Source organism: Oncorhynchus keta, chromosome 10 (assembly GCF_023373465.1).
Source record: "Oncorhynchus keta strain PuntledgeMale-10-30-2019 chromosome 10, Oket_V2, whole genome shotgun sequence".
Lineage (NCBI taxonomy): Eukaryota > Metazoa > Chordata > Actinopteri > Salmoniformes > Salmonidae > Oncorhynchus > Oncorhynchus keta.
This window is the reverse complement of record NC_068430.1, coordinates 15771782-15796873: the sequence shown is the minus strand read 5'-3', so window position 1 is coordinate 15796873 and position 25092 is coordinate 15771782.

Below are 25092 nucleotides of genomic sequence, written 5' to 3'. Positions count from 1 at the left end.
GGACATGCTTTACTTTTCTCTTCTGGACTGAATCCAGACATTCTTATTCTTTCATACAGACACTCATTCAGTATATTAGGCAAAGTGTTCTGAAACATTGTGGATTATATATTGCAACATCACACACATGCTTAAAGCATGAAACCCCCCTCATCTTACATGCAAACAGTTCTCCACCGTTAATATTTCCTCTGTCTACACCACTAGTCTAGCTGGCAGGGTGGACGTATGGGAAGTCACTGCGTGATATTGATTCCCAGCCACAGCTCCATGGAAGACGCAGGCAGAAGCTGAACTTGTCTGGCAAGATAAGAGCATCTACTAAATGACTATGTAAAATGCTGGCATATCTCTAGGTCCCTAAGCAGGGCCCTAATCCTCCAAAATCCCTCCACAGGTAGTGTGGTGCAGCAGGGAGGAGGGTAGATGGTAGCACGAAGTATAGCAGGTGGATGGAATGGCTTGGCTTGGAGGGACCGTGTACTTTCATCCTTGTCCAGCCCTGCCCGCTCTCTATTTCATGTGTCTGACCAAGGGCTCCAAAGCATGTGAACTACCCGGGCCATTAACACACATGGATGCCTAACCTCGCAGGTCCTCAATGGCATGTCAGAGTGTAACACTATTTGTACTGTTTTAAAACCCCTGATGTCAAAATGAAGGTGAATCTAGTTTCAACATACTCTCACAAATCACTGTTGGGTGGGCCTGGGAGGGCATAGACACACCCACTTGGCAGCCAGGCCCAGCCAATCACAAATTCACTTGGTCTGCGGTTGTGAGGCCGGTTGGACATACTGCCAAATTCTCTAAAACAACGTTGGTTGAGCTTATGGTTGAGAAAATAACGTTAAATTCTCTGGCAACAGCTCTGGTGGACATTCCTGCAGTCAGCATGCCAATTACATGCTCCCTCCAAACTTGAGACATCTGCAGCATTCTGTTGTGTGACAAAACTGCATATTTTAAAGTGGCCTTTTATTGTCCCCTTTTATTGTCCCCAACACTTTTATAATGATCATGCTGTTTAACCAGCTTCTTGATATGCCACACCTGTCGGGTGCATGGATAATCTTGTCAAATGAGAAATGCTCACCAATAGGGATGTATAGAAACATTTTAGAGAAATAAACTATTTGTGATTATGGAACATTTCTGGGATTTTTTTATTTCAGCTCATGAAACATGGGACCAACACTTTACATGTTGCGTTTATATTTGTGTTCAGTGTAGTTTCCCATTGCAAGGTAACCTTATATCATACCTGTTACCACTCATATTTCTAGTATCTCGTCCACCTCCCTCCCTATCTTTCCCTGACTTGGGAGGCCAGATGAAGCTAAGGGAGCAGTCTGCTCTTTCAACCATGACTGAGTCGTATAAACCAAATCAAGCCTGTGTGATAATTGTGGACGTGGTGCACTCTACCCTCACCCTCCCACCGAGCGCTATGGTCATAAATCAGACTCTGACTAGCTGTCTCATGCATTTAAAAGGATGAGCAATGACATTCACCTGTCCCTCCCTGATGTCACATCCCAGAGAGGCCATCCACTCCAACTCCCCTGGCCAGGAGTAACAAAGATGGCCTGGCTAGATGGCCTAGCTAGATGGCCTGGCTAGATGGCCTGGCTGTCAGTCTCCACTGGCTCCCACTGGGGGGTGTTGTCCTTCTAATCAGCAGACAGGACCCTATGGCTTTAAACGTTGTTAACGTGCCATGGGGATCATTGGCACAATGCTGCTGTACTACAGTCTGACCTGACAATAGGCTCTAGAGTAAGTGACTCCTGGTGGAGCGTGCTAATACTAAAGAATGTATGCATCATAGGCCTTCAGCTGACTTTTACAGGGCAGTAACTAAAGACTTTGGTTTCACGCTAATGCAGTGTTTGAAAGAGGAACAACATCATAAAATGTCTTTACTCACTATGATTTACAGTGCCTTCAGAAATGATTCACACTCCTTGAATTATTACACATTTTGTTGTTACAGACTGAATTCAAAATGGATAAATGATATATATATATATTTTACATACAATACCCCATAATGACAAAGTGAAAACGTATTTTTGCAAATGTATTGAAAATGAAATACAGAATTATCTTATTTACATAAGTATTCACACCCCTCAATCAATACATGTTAGAGTCACCTTTGGCAGTGATTACAGCTGTGAGTCTTTCTGGGTATGTCTCTAAGAGCTTTACACACGTGGATTGTACAATATTTGAACAATATTCTTTTAAAAATTATTCAAGCTCTGTCAGGTTGGTTGTTGATCATTGCTAGACAGCCATTTTTACGTCTTGCCATATTGCCATATATTTTCAAGTCTATTTAAGTCAAAACTGTAACTAGGCCACTCAGGAATAGTCCATTTTGTCTTGGTAAGCAACTCCAGTGTATATTTGGCCTTGTGTTTTAGCTTCTTGTCCTGCTGAAGGTGAATTTGTCTCACAGTGTCTGTTCGAATGCAGACCTAACCAGGTTTTCCTCTTGGATTTTGCCTGTGCTTAGCTCTATTCTGTTTATTTTTATCCTAAAAAAAATCCTTAGTCCTTGCCTGTGACAAGCATACCCATAGCATGATGCAGCCACCACCATGCTTGGAAATATGAAGAGTGGTTCTCAGTGATGTGTTGCGTTGGATTTTTCCCAAATATAATGCTTTGTATTCAGGACATAAAGTTAATTTCTTTGCCAAATTCCTTGCAGTTTTATTTTAGTGCCTTATTGCACACAGGATGAGTGGAATATTTTTCTGTACTGGCTTCCTTCTTTTCACTCTGTCATTTAGGTTAGTATTGTGAAGGAACTACAATGTTGTTCATCCATCCTCAGTTTTATCCTATCACAAACATTTAACTCTGTAACTGTTTTAAAGTCACCATTGGCCTCATTGAGAAATCACTGAGCAATGTCCTTCCTCTCTGGCAACTGAGTTAGGAAGGATGCCTGTATCTTTGTAGTGACTGGGTGTATTGATGCACCATTCAAAGTGTAATTAATAACTTCACCATGCTTAAAAGGCTATTCAATGTGTCCTTTTTTTTTACCCACCTACCAATAGGTGTCCTTCTTTGTGAGGCATTGGAAATCCTCTGTGGTCTTTGTGTTGAATCTGTGTTTGGAATTCACTGCTCGACTGAGGGTCCTCACAGGTAATTGTATGTGTGGAGTACAGAAATGAGGTAGTCATTCAAAAATAATTTTTAACACAATTATTTCATTTCTTCATTTTTAATTAATTTGTACAAATAATGTTACAAAAATTTAAAAAATAATTCCACTTTTACATTATGGGGTATTGTGTGTAAGCCAGTGACACAATATCTACATTCAATACATTCTAAATGCAGGCTGTAACACAACAAAATATGGAAAAAGTAAAGGAGTGTGAATACATTTGGGAAGAAATATGAAAGACCGCCTAATTAATATTTAAAATAATAATAATAATAATACGTTTCCATAACTAATTCATTGCAGAAAATGAAATACTCTACCAGATTTGCGGTCCGTTCCAGTGTAGATTGACATTCCTGTCCCAGTCTGAACTTTTAAGAGGTTATTGTGCTCTCATTTCCCCCGTCTGGACTCCATATAGAGGCCCCCTCAGACCAAATAAACTGGGAAGCAAATATTAGTGGAGCGTAGGTCCGGTGGAGAGGGGATTCCAGCCATGTCAATGGCATCAAATGACCACAGAGGATGTGACCTTTGACCTCAGTCTGTGTCCAATACTTTTAATGAATGAACCAGTCTGGAACACAGTCACCAAGCTGCCAATGTGTCGTGAATTGGTTCACTTTCTTCAGGTCCTGAGAGGGATCAGCAAATGAAATGGGGGATTTATAGAACTACTGGTTTTCACATGAAATCCTTAGGTATCAGGAAATAGAATTTATGTAGCCATAGGCCTATGTATTTCTCTGAGGAAATGTAAAAAGTAAGTGTTTTTCATTACTAAACCAGAGCAGAATAATTGAAAAGCAGGAGCCATCTCTATACCATTTGCTCCCCACTGCCAACTCTGACTTTGATCAGTAGAGACAGGACTCCCTCACAGAGACCAAACTTATGCTACTTGTTTTGTGACCCGTGGTTTAAACACTTTTCAATCCTCTGCACATGTGTGGTAGAATATATCAACACGCTAAGGGAACTGTCAACCTGTGTTAGAATTAATCAATGTTGGTGAGAACCCTAGACACACACTGTCCCAGGGTGGCAGGGTAGCCTAGTGGTTAGAGCGTTGGACTAGTAAAATAAAGGTAAAATTTAAAAATGTAAAAAACACACGCTCAGGCAAACACACATACACACACAGTCAGGAACACAGGCAAGCTCAAACGTTAATGGACTCACACGTATCCACTTGCACCTGTATTAAATCCATCAAACTCCAGATCAAAACTTCTTTTGTCATACAACCTAGACTTACCGCTAACATACGACCAAACTCCCACACATGATTAAATCTAAGCTACTTTGGATGTCACCTTTGGCATAAACTGTATTATTGACTTGCAGTCAATAATTACACAGATAGTCTAACCATTATGGATTACTTTTAAATGGTATTTTATGGGAGATATGTCCATCCTCCATATAGGCCATCTTCTCTATATAGAGGGTTGATCTCACTGGCCGTAGCCCTTGTAACGCCTTGGCATGAGTCTTGGTGAGCGAAGGGAGAGTGATATTCTTCAGAAGTGTTTATGACCACCCTACCTCCTCCTCCTGCACACCCCGGGTCTCTGATTACAGGGACCTCGGCATACATGCTTACTCCTTGAGCTTCAAAGCAGACGCACCATTCACACATTCACACAGTCTCCATGAGCAGAAAGAATAACAGCTCCAGCTGTTGCCATGTCATCAGAGTCAACTCCAGCAGCACCATGGGGTCACAGGTCAAATACAAACCCAGAAACCATTGTCTTTATCTGGATTGGCAGAATGGTTTAATTTCTTGGTTCTGAGCAGAAAGCTTGGCATCAGAGCTACTCTGTCTTTCAGCTGGTCTGTCTTTCAGCTGGTCTGTCTTTCAGCAAATACTCATAATAGTACTCCTACAGCACTCAAAATAACTACAGAACTGGTCATTCAATGTTATTTGGAACCACAAGGTGCCTTCTGCTGAACGACCAAGTTTATTTTACCTTATTGATTTATTATCACATGTCCTACAGGTATATCACAGGGACAACCATTACTATAGTGTAAAATAGACACAGATAGCTATGTGCTGTATTAAAAATGATCGTTCTGCGTGTCATTATCTGTTCAGAGATACCAGGGCAGCCTGTTTGTATGTTGGGTGCAGTGACAGACAGCATCACTCCTGGGGAATCAAGAGGATAATCACAGGCTTCATTAGCTGATCAGAATGTCAATGATGTCAGGCTCTGCTGCATTTCACTGATCTATGATTGTCTCGGCCTCCTTGGAGTATGTTTACATAAGGCCCTTGATTTGAACAGGCCTTTCTGTTTTATTTTCAGACAAACGGTGTGGACGAATAGATACTGTAGAGTCAGAGAATTTCAGAGCTCCCCTAGATTGGTTTTCAAACCTCAAGAGGAAAATGTTCTCGCAATTCAATCTCCACACCGCTCGTATCAGTCCCTCAGGTGACGACACCAAAGTGTTATTTGCACTGCACACAGGGATCTTGAAATAACTATAAATAATATGACCAACTCTATTTCATGATATTAAGGGCAAAACGCAGCTGTACTGAATAAATGGAAGAAGTAGAATAAGAATGCTTTGGACAGGCCTGAGACTGTTTTTCCACTGGCAAATAACATAAAAGCAATTGGATTACAACATTAAAGCCAATGGGTTCTCATGATTCAGTAATTTAGCTATTAAATTATGCAGCCTTATAAAATACTGTGGGGGACTGAAGTAAGCAACTAGTAGGTCATTGTAAAATAAGTTTAAGCGAAGGGAAAGTGTCTGGGTGTCGTCTCAGTGACACATATAGAACAAACTGGTTGTGAGATGATGTCAGATTCTGAGGGGTGGTTTAAGAAATACAAGTTATGTTTTTATGTGTATTTTATTGATGGAGGAAATACATGTTCACTTGTCTTATGTGAGGCTGTCAATGGCATAATCTCCTCTTATATATATCCACTGCGGATTCTCCAGTAGGTCGTCAAGGCTACTTAAGCAACTTGCTGGAGAGTTGATGTACAGGGCCAACTGTATAGAAGAGGCAGACAGAGACAGTGGCAACCTCTATTACAATGTCTGAAACTCATGAGTTCACCCAGCAGTGACCTCTCGAGTTAGCCAATCCAGTGATCCACCCACACAGATCAAGGTTTATCTCAGTCTGGACAATACAGAGGAACCATCTCAACGTATTACCCTGTTTATCTGTCTGTTAAATCATCTGACCTTCGACTGCTTCAGTAAACAGAGTTGTTGGGTTAGTTACGTCTGTACCTCCAGGAGGCCGAGGGGCTATCAGACTAGGCTCACAGTGAGACATGAATAAACGTAGTAGATCTTTTCTACTTCATTTAACCTCAGTCATTGAAAGAGTGAAAAGACAGAGACCCACAGACACAGAGAGTGAGACCCACAGACACAGAGAGGCCCACAGACACAGACAGAGACCCACAGACACAGAGAGAGACCCATAGACACAGAGAGAGACCCACAGACACAGAGAGAGAGACAGACACACACAGAGAATACATTAGCTAGGCAGATGTTTGTGACAGAGAGAGGCAGTCTGAAACAGATTGAGATTTAGGCAGGACATCCCTGAAACTGTTTTAAATTAGCCTAAAACATTTGCATGTGACAATGTCTTATTGAGGCAATTTGGAGTACAAAGTAATACACCATAATATACAACAAAGGAAACAGGAATATCACTAAAATGGATAGTCTATAAACGTAAGACGTATGCCAGCTCTTGATAGAATGCACTACATAACAAATCTATCAATTGCATTACCTGACATCACCAATACCCAACCCTTATCTTTATTCCCTGTGTGTTGGTGTGCCAACACCTGGCATCTATATCCCTCCTACGCCAACTTAATGCCCTCCCCCACCACCACCCTCGTAGCCCACCACCCCCACAGACGCCCTCATCCCATACCTAAACGAATTGGTCATTGATACAGATTGTGATTATCTGTGCCTGAGGGGTAATTATATAGTGTGAGCCTCTCTAAATCAGGCTCTGGGAATGAGGCTATCAGTGTGTCGGCTCTCTGGGGACGAGGGGTGAGGAGGGTGGGCCTGGGCCTGTGTGTGTGTGTTATCTCCACTCTGGCTTTATCTCAGGAGTGTGAGCCTCGGGAGAAACAGCCACACCAGAGAGAAAACACCTAAAAGCAAAAATGCACACACACCACAGGCATGCTGACGGACATGAATGGACAGATATGAATGGACGGATAGACGGACTGACTGGCATACTGACACACACGAATGGACGAACAGATAGACATACTAACTGACAAGCATACTGAGAAACACGAACAGACGAACGGCTAGACGGACTGACTGACAGGCATGCTTACGCACACAAAATTATTTAGTAATTGCAAAATTGTCACGACTTCCACCGAAGTCGGTCCCTCTCCTTGTTCGGGAGGCTTTCGGCGGTCGACGTCACCGGCCTTCTAGCCATCGTAGGTCCACTTTTCATTTTCCATTTGTTTTGTCTTTGTTTTACACACCTGGTTTCAATCCCCAAATTACTTGTTCATTATTTAACCCTCTGTTCCCCCATGGTTTTTGTGAGTGATTGTTTGTATGTATATGGTCCGTTATTGTGGGCTAGTTTATTGTGTTCTATATATTTGTATTCTTGAGTAAAGAACGTTCATTACTCATATCTGCTGTCCTGCGCCTGACTCCTCCACACCAGCGACACACAGGCCGATTACAGTCATTTTACACTGTGGCTTGAAAGACCCACAAATTGTCTTTGTGACTGGTAACATTACCTAAAAAATAAACCCAAAACCAAGCTGAAATCGAGATGATTTCTATGTGAACTAGGTTCCAGACACTTAGCCCACATCTTGTCATGTTTCCTCTCACAAGCTTTTGCATGCTTTTTTTAATTGACAATTAGACATTCAACACATACTAAATGACTGGTGTGATGCCCAGCGACTGTATTCTGTATTGGTACAAGGGCACAAGCTGAGACGCAGATGCAGACACAGGAGACAGATGATTAGAGTCCAAGATGTTTATTAACAATCCAAAAGGGGTAGGTAAGAGAATGGTCGTGGACAGGCAAAATGTCAAAACCAGTTCAGAGATCCAGAGGTACAGAATGGCAGTCAGGCTCGAGGTCAGGGCATGCAGAATGGTCAGGCAGGCTCGAGGTCAGGGCAGGCAGAATGGTCAGGCAGGCTCGAGGTCAGGGCAGACAGAATGGCAGGCAGGCTCGAGGTCAGGGCAGGCAGAATGGGCAGGCAGGCTCGAGGTCAGGGCAGGCAGAATGGCAGGCAGGCTCGAGGTCAGGGCAGACAGAATGGCAGGCAGGCTCGAGGTCAGGGCAGGCAGAATGGCAGGCAGGCTCGAGGTCAGGGCAGACAGAATGGCAGGCAGGCTCGAGGTCAGGGCAGGCAGAATGGTCAGACAGGCTCGAGGTCAGGGCAGACAGAATGGTCAGACAGGCTCGAGGTCAGGGCAGGCAGAATGGTCAGACAGGCTCGAGGTCAGGGCAGGCAGAATGGTCAGACAGGTGGGAATGGAGTCCAGAAAATAGGCAAAGATCAAAACTGGGACCATTAGTAGAAGAGAATAGAAAAGTAGGAGCCCGGGAAAAACCACACTGGTTGACTTGAATATACAGTACAAGACTAACTGGCACAGAGAGACAGGAAACACAGGGATAAATACACCAGAGAAAATAAACCTGGAGGAGACAATCACAAGGACAGGTGCCCATGATCTGAATGAATGAAACAGATCAGGGTGTGACAATTGGTGGTGGAGTGCTTTCATGACTGGGCGTTTTGACATCATAACATGTGGTAACCAACAGCCTGTGTGGACGCAAACGGAGGCCAGGATAGACCCAGCCAGCGCCACAAATCCTCATGTGTTAAACCGATGTGAGAGAGAGAGTTAGAAAACTACACCCACCCACTGCCCAAATCAACAGGATCAGATCAGGACAAACCACTGCACACAAAGAAGGAAGAAATCATGAGTACTCTGATCTCTGTTGTTCAGCTTCCAACGTATACTGTGTTGAATGTCAACATGTGACAGATAATCAGGGACAAAGATGAATTACTAACAGTGAAAACAGAACAAAGGAGTTGAACACTTAGTACCAACGCATGTAAATACACTATAAAGAGCTCTAACGTTTCAGTGCCCATGGTAGAGTCATGAATGCTGCAGTGTAAATACCTTCAGTGTCAGAGAAGTGCCCTACTGGCCTTGCCTTTCAATGATTTTGTTGTATCCACTGTTCCATGCACTATGTGTGTGTAGTGTTTGCTCTTCCATACAGCTACGTACTACAGGGGGGCCTGTCTGTCAATCAGTCAGCAGCCTGCGTCCCAGTGCCCGCGCCAGTGAGCAGAGCTGGTGCTGTCGCTCTGAAGCTCCGCTCGCCTTGCACGGGAAGTACTGTGATAATTACTCAGTCAGGAGCGAGCGGCCTGGATTTAATTTAATTTCACATCCAATAACAATCCAGCAAGGAGTGGGCGATAAATCAAACAGGACTCTGCTGCTCTCTCTCTCAGGCTCCCAGAGCTCCACAGGGACTCCTCCGTGTGGATTAGCAATGTGCACTCTGATTAGCACTGTATGACTGGATATCTCATGTCTCTCTCTGAGACAAGAAAAACCATTGGGCAACTCATTTTCTCCCCCCATCTTTTTACCTCCCCAGTGCTCACTCTCTTTCTCTCTCTCTCTACCCCCCTCTTTCATTCCCATCAGTTAACTGTTTTACTGTACAATATCCTCATGTTGTCTGATCATCGCTGTTATCATTAACATCATATTAATTTGCTTTATCATCATCAATGTCATCGTCCTCTGTTTAATCACATTCATCTTTATCAACATTGCCAAAGCAAAATCCATAATTACAACCCCCAATGCCATCCGATCATAGTGCAGTGTGATGAAAACAGTAGATGCACCGACAACAATCAGAGCTGGAATCATTTCTGTTCACCACATGCTTATCTGTTTAAACTCAAATACTGGTAAGAGTGCTGTTCTCTAACAGCCTGCACACGCATATTCATGAGCACTGAAAACCTCAATAACAGGACCGGGGCCCAATCTGAAGACATCACTCAGTAATCTCCTGGAATTGTTTTGGTGTGTCTGTTCAGTTTCACAGTCACGTATGTGCCTGATGACTTGCGTGTTGTGCAACGACGGCTCTGACAACCAAGATTTCCCACGACCTAGCGTCCATTCTTTAGATGTCTCTCTGTATTGAGTCCGGACTGGCTTGTCTGCCATTCCAGACTCCTAAGAGGGGGCATTCCAGAGACTTGGAGCTATACGTTCTCTATTTCACTCTTTCTTCCTTCCCTCCTTCACACTCTCTCTCTCTCTCTCTCTCTCTCTCTCTCTCTCTCTCTCTCTCTCTCTCTCTCTCTCTCTCTCTCTCTCTCTGTCTCTGTCTCTGTCTCTGTCTCTCTCTGTCTCTCTCTCTCTCTTTCCCCTCTCTCTCTCTTTCTCTCTCTCTCTCTCTCTCTCTCTCTCTCTCTCTCTCTCTCTCCCTCTCTCTCTCTCTCTCTCTCTCTCTCTCTCTCTCTCTCTCTCTCTCTCTCTCTCTCTCTCTCTCTCTCTCTCTCTGTCTCTCTCTCTGTCTCTCTCTCTCTCTCAACAGTTGTTTAGGTTCAATGGTAACCTTGAGAACTGGCCAGCGTTATGGGAAGCTGTGTATAATGTCACTTGAAGTACATCCACTTGTCTTGTCACACAGACTGTGCATGTTGAACATGGGGAAGTTGGAGGGAAATTGCCATCCAGAATGAATAGTTAGCATCCTGATTCCGACAGAATGGAGTCTAAAGTGAGCCACCAATCCATGAAGCCAGTGTCACAACTCTAGTGTGTTCCAAGCTGAACAAGGCTAGACTTGGGGATAACTATAGTCAAAATAATACATTTGGGTGTTTTTGAGTGCACATTCATAAAAATTACAATGACCCCTAGACAGAAAAAGTACTTCCAAGTTATTGGAAAATACTGCCTCTGTGAGTTGATGGCCAGTGACCAGTTTAATGTACAGGAACTGTGAAAGAGCTGGACGTTGTAGGCACATTTCAAGACAGTACCTCTATTCTACAGGTTGCTCTTATGGTTCAATTAAGACTCTCTGGTATATTTCTCAGAGATTACCATGACTTCACCAACCAGAACCTAACTGGGACATGACCCGGCCATGTTTATGAGTGAGAGCTGTGTTTAGTCTAAAATTCCCCACATTTGGTAGAGTACAAATAAAAGCCATTCATGCCATTCAGTGGAGGGTTGGGTTTTTCACTGCTGGCAAAGCCAGTCACCAATTAACACATCAAACCTCATTCAGGATGACGTGTATAATTGGGCCTGTAGCCCGTCACCTTCCCTTACCCCCTCCCGCTACTACACACCACCTACATCAAACAAATACAACTGGCAAGAATCAAGACCCGAGTTGTCTGCACAACTTGAGACCTGACTAGCTGAAACAAGTATTTTTCATTATGAGAGCTGTAGTTTGTTCAAACTGCCTCTGCTACACAAACACACTGGTGTTAGGGCCTCTGAGACCCTGATGCTCGATGACATTATAGTGGTGACAGAGTTCAGCCGCACCCACCAACTCTCCTGACCCAGCTAAGTACACAGAGGGTGAGGCAGGGTAAGGTGACTGATGAGTGACCAAATTTAATCACTGACTCAAATTTGACCTGGCAATTATTAGACTCCCGTTCTAAAATGTTGACTGTGAGATAGAATTGTAGGTCGCAGTTCATGAAAAGAAGATTGTCTACAATGAATGAGCTCACTACATTCCGATGCCATCAGAAAGCAGAAAGCGCAAACAGACCGGTTCTTCAGTAAAACAAATCCGTATTCCTTTGTCCAAGAGACAATAAATGACCTGACATATGCCTTATTATTCTTTGCTGATGAAATTTTGCACCCTGAACTTGAATAAATAAAAGAAGAAGGCTTGCTAGCTGCTAGCCATGTGAAAACAAATCTCTCATCTTCAGTGCTGCCTTGGTTTGAATTTGGAAGCAGAGGTGAGGCTGGTTGTCTTGCGCTGAACTAATAATATGAAACTCCTGCAAAATCATGAAACCCCATTGGCTAATCAAGATTGACATACCTTGGGAACTACAACATTGCAGTGACCACCAACGCAATTTCGAAACCAATACATGCAATTTCAATTATTTTCTCCATTTTATAAAACAACATTTTTTACCTTGGAGTGCCTTAGGTTGCCGACCCCTGGTCTATAGGAACTAACCATGATGAGACATCCCTAACAGCCATAGTCAAAACCAGCTTCCTATCCATCCTCCACACCATCTCTGAAGTCACAGTAGGGCGTTGTTGGACTCTCTTCATTTGATCTCGCTTTGTTATCACAAACTTCAAACAAAAGCAGCCAGACTCTTCTACAAAACATCACCCAGCAAGCAAAGAGGCTGCGTTTTGGTCTGCTAGCGTTTTCCCTCCCTCTTGCACTCTCACCGCACGGAATCCAGAATGTCGGCAGAACGTCCCTTTGTTGTTGCATAGAGGGGATAAGGGTATTTAAGTAAGATCTCCTCGATAGGATTCGGATCTTGCCCACACATACCTAGACTCCATTTAATGCTAGCTAGGAGCCTCTCATGCTGACAGTGTAGCTTATGCAGGGGGCTGACAGATCCAGCCACAGCAACTTACACTGGCACTGATGTGGTGAAAGTTTGTCCAAAGAAAACCCCCATGGAATGGCAGCAAAGAGGTCTAAGCAATGATAGATTATCATGGCATGAATCTTGTTCTTTGTCATAATTAACTGTAATACCATAGTGATAAATTGGTAAGTAGGTTGTATTGTGTAAATTATATTTGTGGTTGTATCTGTGTATCTGTGCATATCTGTGTATCTGTCCCTTGCACTCTCTCATCATCCTCTGTCTCCCAGTCCCCTAGTCTTCCCATCTATCTACTGAGTCTTATTCCTGGAAGAGGAACCCAAGGCAGCAGACAGACAGGCAGGCAGGCAGGCAGGCAGGCAGAAAGGAGGCAGACAGGCAGGAGGTAGACAGGCAGCATGCAGGCTGACAGGCAGGCAGACAGGCAAGAAGACAGGCAAGCAGGCAGACAGGCAGGTGGGAAGGAAAGCAGACAGACAGGCTGGCAGGCAGGCAGACAGGCAGGTGGGAAGGAAAGCAGACAGACAGGCTGACAGGCAGGCAGACAGGCAAGAAGACAGGCAAGCAGGCAGACAGGCAGGTGGGAAGGAAAGCAGACAGACAGACAGACAGACAGACAGACAGACAGACAGACAGACAGACAGACAGACAGACAGACAGACAGACAGACAGACAGACAGACAGACAGACAGACAGGCAGGCAGGCAGGCAGGCAGGCAAGCTGGCAGACAGGCAGACTGTCAGACCAGCTCCTTCAGAGATACAGCTCAGCGATGTTGCTGTTGGTAGCGTTATGGATAGGCCTTATCAGTGGCTGCTCTGGGTAAGGCTGACAGACTGAAGGGGAGATCTCATCTGCCATGTTCTGTTTTGATTACCTCAGACTGTTATCAGACTGTTATCTGTGGAGGAGCTGGGTGCAGGCCAACCGTAGACCTACAGTCTAGAGGAGACACCACACACTAACTAACAGGCTATCATCATCATCTCCCCCTTGCAGTCACGCGTGACCCGCCTTGTCACAGACCTCCGAAGCTCCCACCGTGGAGAGGTATAGCAGGCTCCTTGTTTCTTTGATGTTTACCACTATTGTACACAATGTGATTAGTTTTACACTAATCCTTATCTTGCTGTTCATCACTTTTTTGTTATAAATTGGCTTGCTCTGTCTGTCCTCACTGAAATGCCTTTGCTTGGCTTTTGGCCAATACATTTATAAAAGATTAGAAAGAATATGTTATTGTCAAATATCTGCATCCCATTATGAGGAATGGATTAAATGTAACATTATTATCAACACCCCGGCAGGGATGTTAAATGTACCATTATTATCAACACCCCAACCGGGATGTTAAATGTACCATTATTATCAACACCCCGGCAGGGATGTTAAATGTACCATTATTATCAACACCCCAACCGGGATGTTAAATGTACCATTATTATCAACACCCCGGCAGGGATGTTACATGTACCATTATTATCAACACCCCGGCAGGGATGTTAAATGTACCATTATTATCAACACCCCAACCGGGATGTTAAATGTACCATTATTATCAACACCCCGGCAGGGATGTTACATGTACCATTATTATCAACACCCCGGCAGGGATGTTAAATGTACCATTATTATCAACACCCCAACCGGGATGTTAAATGTACAATTATTATCAACGCCCCGGCAGGGATGTTAAATGTACCATTATTATCAACGCCCCGGCAGGGATGTTAAATGTACCATTATTACCAACACCCCAACCGGGATGTTAAATGTACCATTATTATCAACACCCCAACCGGGATGTTAAATGTACCATTATTACCAACACCCCAACCGGGATGTTAAATGTACCATTATTATCAACACCCCAACCGGGATGTTAAATGTACCATTATTATCAACGCCCCGGCAGGGATGTTAAATGTACCATTATTATCAACACCCCAACCGGGATGTTAAATGTACCATTATTATCAACACCCCAACCGGGATGTTAAATGTACCATTATTATCAACACCCCGGCAGGGATGTTAAATGTACCATTATTATCAACACCCCGGCAGGGATGTTAAATGTACCATTATTACCAACACCCCAACCGGGATGTTAAATGTACCATTATTATCAACACCCCAACCGGGATGTTAAATGTACCATTATTATCAACGCCCCGGCAGGGATGTTAAATGTAACATTATTATCAACACCCCGGCAGGGATGTTAAATGTACCATTATTACCAACACCCCAACCGGGATGTCAAATGTACCATTATTATCAACGCCCCGGCAGGGATGTTAAATGTACCATTATTATCAACACCCCAACCGGGATGTTAAATGTACCATTATTATCAACACCCCAACCGGGATGTTAAATGTACCATTATTATCAACACCCCAACCGGGATGTTAAATGTACCATTATTATCAACACCCCAACCGGGATGTTAAATGTACCATTATTACCAACACCCCAACCGGGATGTTAAATGTACCATTATTATCAACGCCCCGGCAGGGATGTTAAATGTACCATTATTATCAACACCCCAACCGGGATGTTAAATGTACCATTATTATCAACACCCCGGCAGGGATGTTAAATGTACCATTATTATCAACACCCCGGCAGGGATGTTAAATGTACCATTATTACCAACACCCCAACCGGGATGTTAAATGTACCATTATTATCAACACCCCAACCGGGATGTTAAATGTACCATTATTATCAACGCCCCGGCAGGGATGTTAAATGTACAATTATTATCAACGCCCCGGCAGGGATGTTAAATGTACCATTATTATCAACGCCCCGGCAGGGATGTTAAATGTACCATTATTATCAACGCCCCGGCAGGGATGTTAAATGTACCATTATTATCAACACCCAGGCAGGGATGTTAAATGTACCATTATTATCAACACCCCGGCAGGGATGTTAAATGTACCATTATTATCAACACCCCGGCAGGGATGTTAAATGTACCATTATTATCAACGCCCCGGCAGGGATGTTAAATGTACCATTATTATCAACACCCCGGCAGGGATGTTAAATGTACCATTATTATCAACACCCCGGCAGGGATGTTAAATGTACCATTATTATCAACGCCCCGGCAGGGATGTTAAATGTACAATTATTATCAACGCCCCGGCAGGGATGTTAAATGTACCATTATTATCAACACCCCAACCGGGATGTTAAATGTACCATTATTATCAACACCCCAACCGGGATGTTAAATGTACCATTATTATCAACACCCCAACCGGGATGTTAAATGTACCATTATTATCAACACCCCGGCAGGGATGTTAAATGTACCATTATTATCAACGCCCCGGCAGGGATGTTAAATGTACCATTATTATCAACACCCCAACCGGGATGTTAAATGTACCATTATTATCAACGCCCCGGCAGGGATGTTAAATGTACCATTATTATCAACACCCCAACCGGGATGTTAAATGTACCATTATTATCAACGCCCCGGCAGGGATGTTAAATGTACCATTATTACCAACACCCCAGCAGGGATGTTAAATGTACCATTGTTAACAACACCCCAGCAGGGATGTTAAATGTACCATTATTACCAACACCCCAGCAGGGAGGTTAAATGTACCATTATTATCAACACCCCAGCAGGGATGTTAAATGTACCATTATTACCAACACCCCAACCGGGATGTTAAATGTACCATTATTATCAACACCCCAACCGGGATGTTAAATGTACCATTATTATCAACACCCCAACCGGGATGTTAAATGTACCATTATTATCAACACCCCAGCAGGGATGTTAAATGTACCATTATTATCAACACCCCAGCAGGGATGTTAAATGTACCATTATTATCAACACCCCAGCAGGGATGTCAGATTGGGAAACTAACAATAGGTGCCCTGGCCTCACCAGCTGGTAAATACATACACAGTACAGAGATAGTGGAATTATGTTATGTGTTTTTTTCCTATCTTTAAAACAGTATTTTCCTAAAGCTATGTTTAGGTAATGAATAGGACATACTAATTTAAATTGAGTTAAGCCTTGTAAGCAAACAGACAGAGAGGGGGATACATGAGAACATGGGAAGGGCAACACTGTAGTATTTTCCCATGACCAAAGTGGGTAGGCAGTGGGTACATTCTGAGAGGGGAAAGGCCTGATGGAGGGTAAGCCCACACAGAGACTGGCCACACCATGTATATAAACCACTGCAGTCTCACCTCCACATATAAACATATTACAGCAATATTTACAGCTCCATCTGTGGTAGATTGCGGTGAAGCCCATTCATTTTTGATTAAAGCTTTACATTGTATCAATCGAGCTATTACTTGTTATAAATGGTGTTTACAATAACAAAACAGCCTCTCAGATAAGCACTGTATATGTGTGATCTTATTTGAAGATAAAAGCATTAGTGGTTGTCATGTATACATCTTCCATGTGCTCTTTGTAACATAGATAGGATATTTGGACATAGATGAGTGGCTTAACTGGTAATAATATACACCACATCATAAAACAGAATGAGCCAAATGGACGTTGTACTGTAGCACTAGTACAATGTTCCCCTGAGTGTTCCATCTCAATGAGGGGGGCCTATGGTCATTTCTCAAAGCAGAGAGAGAGAGAGGATCATCCCACACTCTTAAGAGACCTCATCCATCTTTTGCTACCAGACACATACCTAATGGAGGGGTGTAAAGACAAGCTGCTCCAAAACACTCCACAGTGAGTTTAGTTCAGCATACTTTTATCATAGCGTGCAGTGGGAATGGAAATACACATGATCTGTGCTATAGTACACCGTACGTTTATCCTAAAGGAGCCATAGGCCAGGGGACTAAACTAAGAGCTGAGAGATCAATCTTCTAACAGCAGAGTGTTCCTCTCAGGCAGACTCAGCGCAGACCCAGTCATAACAAATGAACATCATGGAGAACTCATCACACTTTAATTTGACAGCAATATCAAGAATACAGGTTTGTCACCTCACCCGTGTGAGTTTAGTCTCTGGAATGAGAGCAGTCCTTCTGAGCGTTCCATCTTTGGTGCCTCATTTCTTTGATATTCCGAGAGAGATTGATGTACTCTGTGTTGATCACCAGTCCCTAACGAAGTGCTTTATTTAGCCTTTGTGTCTTTTTCAAATGGCTGTCAGTGCAGTGAAGTGCTCCCTTTTAGTCGGTCACTCTGTATAACATACTATGGGGAGTCAATAACCAATCACATTTACCTGAAGAAAACTGAAATCACACCCAACTGGCCAACGGATGGTGAGCAGGCCCTCAAAAGCCCCACCTTCCTGGCTATAATACCGAGGCTCGTATCAATTTCCTAAATTATTTGCTCTTCAGCTCCCCTGAAGGAAGAACTTGTCATGCAATTTACAAACTTTTCAAGCACATGAAGACTACACAATTTTGGCTCCGACTTAAGTGTGTGTTAGAGGGGAGAGAATACTCATCCCCGTAGATGTTGTGAGTTTTAGGTGTTTGCAAAAAGCTAACCACTTTCTACTCTGCTTGTGTGGCCATTGCTTCTTTCCTTGAATAAGATGGCCAGTGGTAAGAATATGTTCAAAAAGGCTAACCGGCCGAGTTTAAACCACCGACCGTGGTCTAGGGCATGTGATTTTGCAATGAAAATTAAAGATACTCACGAGTACTGTCCTGTTTGCCTGGGGTGGAAACACGCTCAGGAGGCTTTAGCTCAGACCAGTTCGTGTGACCATTGAGCTGGGCTCAACTTCCATTTGGTGTCGGGCTGACTTTGTGAGAAAGATTAGAGCTGCTGGTGAAGGGTCTTCCGGTGAAGCGACCTCAGGAATGGAGTTCTCTGAGGCTGTGAGAGAGCAGCAGTGGTGGTGTGAGTTGATCGGGGTGTCATCCCATTCTCTGGCAGTGTTCAGAGTCTGGATTACGGGGACGATATACTATCCCTGGTTGGCTATGGAGTGTTTTGAGAGTGTGAATCGGATGACAGTCTGGGGCAGCCTAAAGCCCAAGGCTTTGGATTTGTCGAGGGAGAGTATGCTACTTTGAGGAAGCTGTACTGTAGGGTGGCAGATCACCTAGGGGTGGATTGGCCGTCTTTCCCCCACAGTAGAGTTCTTCCAGGTTTGGGGTAAGGTAACCTCTTGTCCCTGCAGTGGGGAAGCGTTGCGCACCCATGTTTAAAGATTTTGCCAGTGAGCTAAAGGCAACCTGGGATTCCCCTGTTCATTTGCACACCTCCAATGGATGGAAAGCTGGCAAATGACTTAGCTCCAAAGGCTAACAAGGGGGCTAATCCTAGCACGGTGCCTCCAAATAAATAGTGCCAGTTCTTGGCGGATCAGCTGAACAAAGTTTACCAGGCTGGGGGTGTGGTCTGGGGGTGTGGATTGTGTGGGTGGCTCGGCAGTTCACAAGTCATAAAGAAAAGAGTTCAGGCCAGAGGCGGGTTGCCCCGGGCCAGGGGATAGCTTTGAGGTCGATTTTTGAACGTCTTGGTGCTTCTGGGCAGCGGCGGACGTCTAGGCACAGATGCCGTGCTGGGTCAAACAAGAGCGGGTGAAAGGTAATTCTTCTGTGAAGTGGGGGAAGGAGCAAACCTAGCAACCATAACTGGAAGCCGAGGGTGTGAGCATGTTCTCGGGGCTCTCCTCCTCAAGCATTTACTGTGGCAACAGTGCTCCCAAGTGGCTAGGTCAATGGGGGCAATATACTGGTTGCCAACATCCCCAAACCCAGTGTGGGCTGGTTATTAGAATAGCAGTACGACAAAAACCCATCGTTTCTACACAAGGCTCTGCCCCTTCAGTACATAATTTTGGCATTGTGCTCCATCCAGTGGCGGGCAGGTATAGTTTCCCCATGGGTGATGAGGACAGTGATGAGGGGGTATGCTCTGCAGTTCGCTATGTGTCCTCCTCCTTTCGTGGCGTGATTGTCTTGAGAGAAGAGATGTCCTCTCTCATTCAAAAGAAAGCTATTCAAGTGCGTCCCTTCCTAGACTTGCATGTTTTTAACAAGCACCTCAAGGTTTGCAAGTTCAAAATGCTCAAACTTAGCCGGCTATTGCAGTCCGTGCGTTGCAGTGATTGGTTCACATCCATAGATCTGAAGGATGTGTATTTTCATGTGGCTAAAGATCCTCCTCACACAAAGTTCTGGTCCTGTCTAGTGGTGGTGGCGGCTTTGGCACCGGTGCGGTGCCAGGGGATCAGTGTATTGGCCTATTTGGATGATTGGCTGGTCGTAGCGGAGTTGAGGGAGGGGTTGGAGCTCCACACTGCCATGCTGGTTTCCAATATTCAGTCTCAGGGGTTCATAATGAATCACAAGAAAAGTTGTTTGAATCTGGCTCAGCACATTCAGTTTCTGGGTCTTGTTCTGGACTTTGAATCATGTGTTATTGTCCCAACATAGGGTTGCATTCCGGCTCTGTCTAGCACAGTTCCTCTATGATAGCTGTGGTGCCTCTGGGACCGTTGTTGATGCGTCTGTTTCAGCGCTGGGTGATTGCTACATGTCTGGACGCATCTCGCCACTGCCATCGGTTGCTCAAGGTATCCCCGTCGTGCCTAAGGTCGATGACTCCTTGGCGGGACTTGGCTCGCTCAGCATCCATTGGCCCGTTGGCCATGATTTCAGTTTTCGTCCTGTGAATATCATTGGTCATTGACTCCCCATAGTATGTTATAGTTATATTGGTTATATTCATAACTGTATGTACTCCTCTAGGACCCTGAAGAGGGGCCGCTTGTGTTTAGGAACTCCTCTCATGCCACTGCCAGATGACGCCACTTGTCTTCCACCCCTGATGCGGGCACCAGGTCCATAATGAGACTGATTCAAAGAGGATCAAAATATCAAGTATTTGTTGTTCTCTCCATCTGACTACTTATAACTAACCAGGCTAAAAACAATGGCCTATCTTCACCCTCAATCTGGACGGATAAACCAGGCTGACACTGGGTCGAGGAAGAGTGAAGACTGATAGGGAGAAGGAGGGGAAGGTGGAGGGAGCCATGGAGATTAATGTGAGCCTCTACTTTGCGGCACACAATGGCAGATTGGGTAACACATGATTTACGGGAGGGACAGACTTTGGTGGTGTCCTCCTCTCTCTCTTTCTCTCTCTCATTCCAAGCACGCCAAGTCCAGGGAGTGGCCCTCTAAGGCGATCCTCTTTCTGCTTCACACACCACCCGGCGGTGTCTGTGAAACCTGAGAGACCCTGGACAGGGACAAGCCCTGTGAGGGAGGGCAGCAGGGGGACAGCTCCAGCTTCAGGGTGTTGCTGAGGGGGATAGTGTCTGATGCCTTCCCCTAGCAGTGAGGTGGGGGAATCATGTCTGGCCACAGGACTGTTGGAGAGATGAGAAGAGAAGAGGGAAGGCCACCCGACGTCTGTAAGAGGATCAGGTTTCCTCACAACTTGTTGCCCAATGCTAAATAAACTCTGGCATGCGGTGTTGACACCTAATCTGTACTAAAAGGGCCGCTGGAGTAGTTCTCTCCAGAGCAGTACCCATATCCTTTCCCTTGTTCTTTTAACCCTTCTCCCCTCACCCTCACCCAGCCTGGCATGGTCTGGTCAAACTCCCTCCCTGGCCCCTCAGTGGTGCTCCACAAGTCTGTCTCTGTCCCTCTCTGGTGTTCCACAAGGCTGTCTCTCTCTCTCCCGTCATTGGTGTGCTAATGAGGTAGTGAGGGAGTGCCTGACTATGTCTCTTGGGGGCATAATGGGAGAGGGGTCAGAACAGGAGTTCCCTTTAGCCACTGTGACAGAGGGGACTGCCACCCGCCTCCATTCCTCTCAATGTGAGCAGGTCTGTGACAGCTGTCCCTCTGCACTGTCAATCACTCTGAATTCCACACTGAAAGGGACACGGCTTTGTGGTTGAAAACAAAACAGGGATTATACGGAATAGTAAACGTAGAATGTGCCATTGAGACTAATGATGTGATAAGAAGGTACTTTTGGATCTAGGATGAACTTACTAAATGAAATGACATTTTATTGGTCGTGTACACATATTTGGGTGTAGCAAAATGCTTATGTTCCTAGCTCCAACAGTGCAACAATACAAAACAATACACACAAATCACCCAAATAAAAATAAAGGAATGAACTAATATAGAAATATTAGAACGAGCATGTCAGAGTCCAGAATATAAATATATATGTATATGATGGTGTGTGTAGACATTATGGACGGTATATGGATAGAAAACGTGTGTACAGCAGTAGTTGTATAGGATGATCCTTGACTAGAATACAGTGATTCTCAATATTATATATAAACAAGTGATCCTCAAGGTTATATATAGTCAATGAATTGTCTATTGACACACCTGTGCTTCAATCTAAACAACAGAATAAAAAAATCCCCATCAAAATCCGTCAGTATTACCTAGAGATATCAGTTTTTTTGCATGAGCTGCATCTCAATCCACCACATCTGCCTATGTCCGCCTTCCACATCTACAGTGGAAGGTGACCGAGCTATAGCTGTGTTTGTCAGACCTTGAGACATTGCGAAAATCGGTCTTTTCACAAAAACGTCTGTTGTGTCCGAATGGTTTGGGCTACGAACTATTATGACCCCACTGTGGAAAGGGGAGACTCTCACGAACACAATGTTGCTTTACTACCTTTACAAGTGTCATGGGACTCGTCAGAAGGTAACCCATACACATGAATAGAAATATGGAGGTAGTTTTATGCCAACAGAATAATGGTTTAAATATGTGTCCAAAAAAACCGTTATATTTCCTGAGTTTTCTTCTAACTCCTAGATATAGGACAGACACTTTAAAACTTTGTTATATTTGGACTGTATTCTTTTATACCTGAAGGGGTCATTTGATTTGAAATCATAGCTAAATGATCCATGGTATATGACCATCTTAAAATTATTCCATATGTTAGCTTAGTAGAACCCCTTCTCCCCCAACATCTTAGACTTTTAGAGGTTTAAGAGAAGAATCTCTGAAGTCTCCTAACTGTTTTGCCTTTTCAGGTTCCCAACAATGGTTTCACTGAAAACAAACATCAGTTGGATGAACAAGGAGCCGTTGTGACTTAAGTCGTGGTTGCCTAGGCAGTACATCATAAGAGAATAACTCTCACATCAATTATTCAACCTTATTAAATGGAATAGGTTTATTCTGCTCTCCTTCTCACAACAGAAACCTGCAGTGCTGAGCTGACCAGCTGCCTCTGAGAGGAGCCCTCAGCAAGCAGCATGCAATAACGTTATCATCACAAAGACATAGAACCAATCAATACCACGTGCCCCTGTGAAGATCAAGCTAATGCACAGTCCTGATTGAGGCTTGTTAGCCAAGAAAGAGAGATCTACTAGAGAGGACGGATAGAGTGAGGGAACGAGGGAGAGAAGAAAATAAATCGATGACCCCCACCCCTCCCCTTCTCTCTCTCCCGGCCCTCATTCAAGCGTGTGAGGGACCGGTAATGCCGACTGTTCTAACAGTAAAACTGGAAGATTCCACAAATCAGCATGTCGCTGAGTTTATAAGGCAAAAAAAGGGCGAAGGAAGGAAGGCTTAACAGTGTGTATTTATTTAGTCCTCCTATGAAGATGTGTTCCAGCCCGTGCCAAAGCAGTATGCATTATTGGGTTCCATTAGGTTGCATTGGTGGTTTACATCACTGTAAACATCACTGTAAACCACCGAGATATATGTAAGGCCCATTAGATTTGAAATGCTTCTCTTTCCAGCAGACTATAGCATTATTTCATGCTAACACGGTTTGTCATTGAAAATGTACAACAACTGTCTTGGCTGCTTTACCCATGAGGGTCCTCTGCCTAGTGTTGCTTTTCTTATTAACACTCTACCCACATAAAAAATATTACAGTTTACCACAGAATTATGTAGTATACTGTACAATACTATATTAGACACTATAGTATCCCTCGATCGTGTGTAGTACTTCGTATAGAATTGTGTAGTATACTATAGAATATCCACAAAATGGTGTATTAAATACTACAGAAATGTCTACAAAAACACTACCGTCCTTAGAAACACACCAAAAAATTGACTATAGCAAATACTACAGTATTCTATTTGCATATACCCTGCCCATTCCCCTCCCCCATAACCCAATTTGTGCCACCCGTAAGTAAGAAACCTACATGCCAAGTATAGGGCATACAGAATATTTTGATTTCTATTATAGAAAAACATTCTCTGGGTTTTGAACTCTCTGTTCAGAACCCAGTCCTACCTACTGTTATGGAACAATTGTTCTTTCAGTATTTCTCCAGTAGGTTTCCTCAATGAGAAAGCTCCCCCACCCAAAGATAATAAAACAAAAAAACTTCAGCAAATTCTACAATACTGTCACCAGAAACGCTACAGTAAATACTACACTTTACCGTACTACAATCCACAAAAACACTACAGTAAATACAAAATTATAATATAATCCGCAAAAACACTACAGTAAATACTATTGTATACTACAGTCAGCAAAAACATTACACTAAGTACTATAGTATATACTACTACGTTTTAAAAACAGTATTTATAAAGTATACTGCCAGTAAAGTATGCAAAGACACTACAGTGAATACTATAGTATTCATAAAATTGAATACACTACAGTGGGTAGTGTCTCCCCCTGCAAGATTTAACCTACCCTCATCAATAATTTCGTCTACACTACTCACCTACTCATTCAAGGGTTTTTCTTTATTTTTTACTATTTTCTACATTGTATAACAATAGTGAAGACATCAAAACCATGAAATAACACATATGGAATCATGTAGAAGCCAAAAATATATGTTTTATTTGAGATTCTTCAAATAACCACCCTTTGCCTTGATGACAGCTTTGCACACTCTTGGCATTCTCTCAACCAGTATCATGAGGTAGTCACCTGGAATGCATTTCAATTAACAGGTGTGCCTTCTTAAAAGTACATTTTTCGAATTTCTTTCCTTTTTAATGCCTTTGAGCCAATCAGTTGTGTTGTGACAAGGTAGGGGAGTATATCGTTATGATGAAACTGGCTCTCATGAGGATCTCCACAGGAATGGAAGGAATCTCCGCATGTGCATTTCCCACCGTAAAGCATGGAGGAGGAGGTGTTATGGTGTGGGGGTGTTGTGCTGGTGACACTGTCT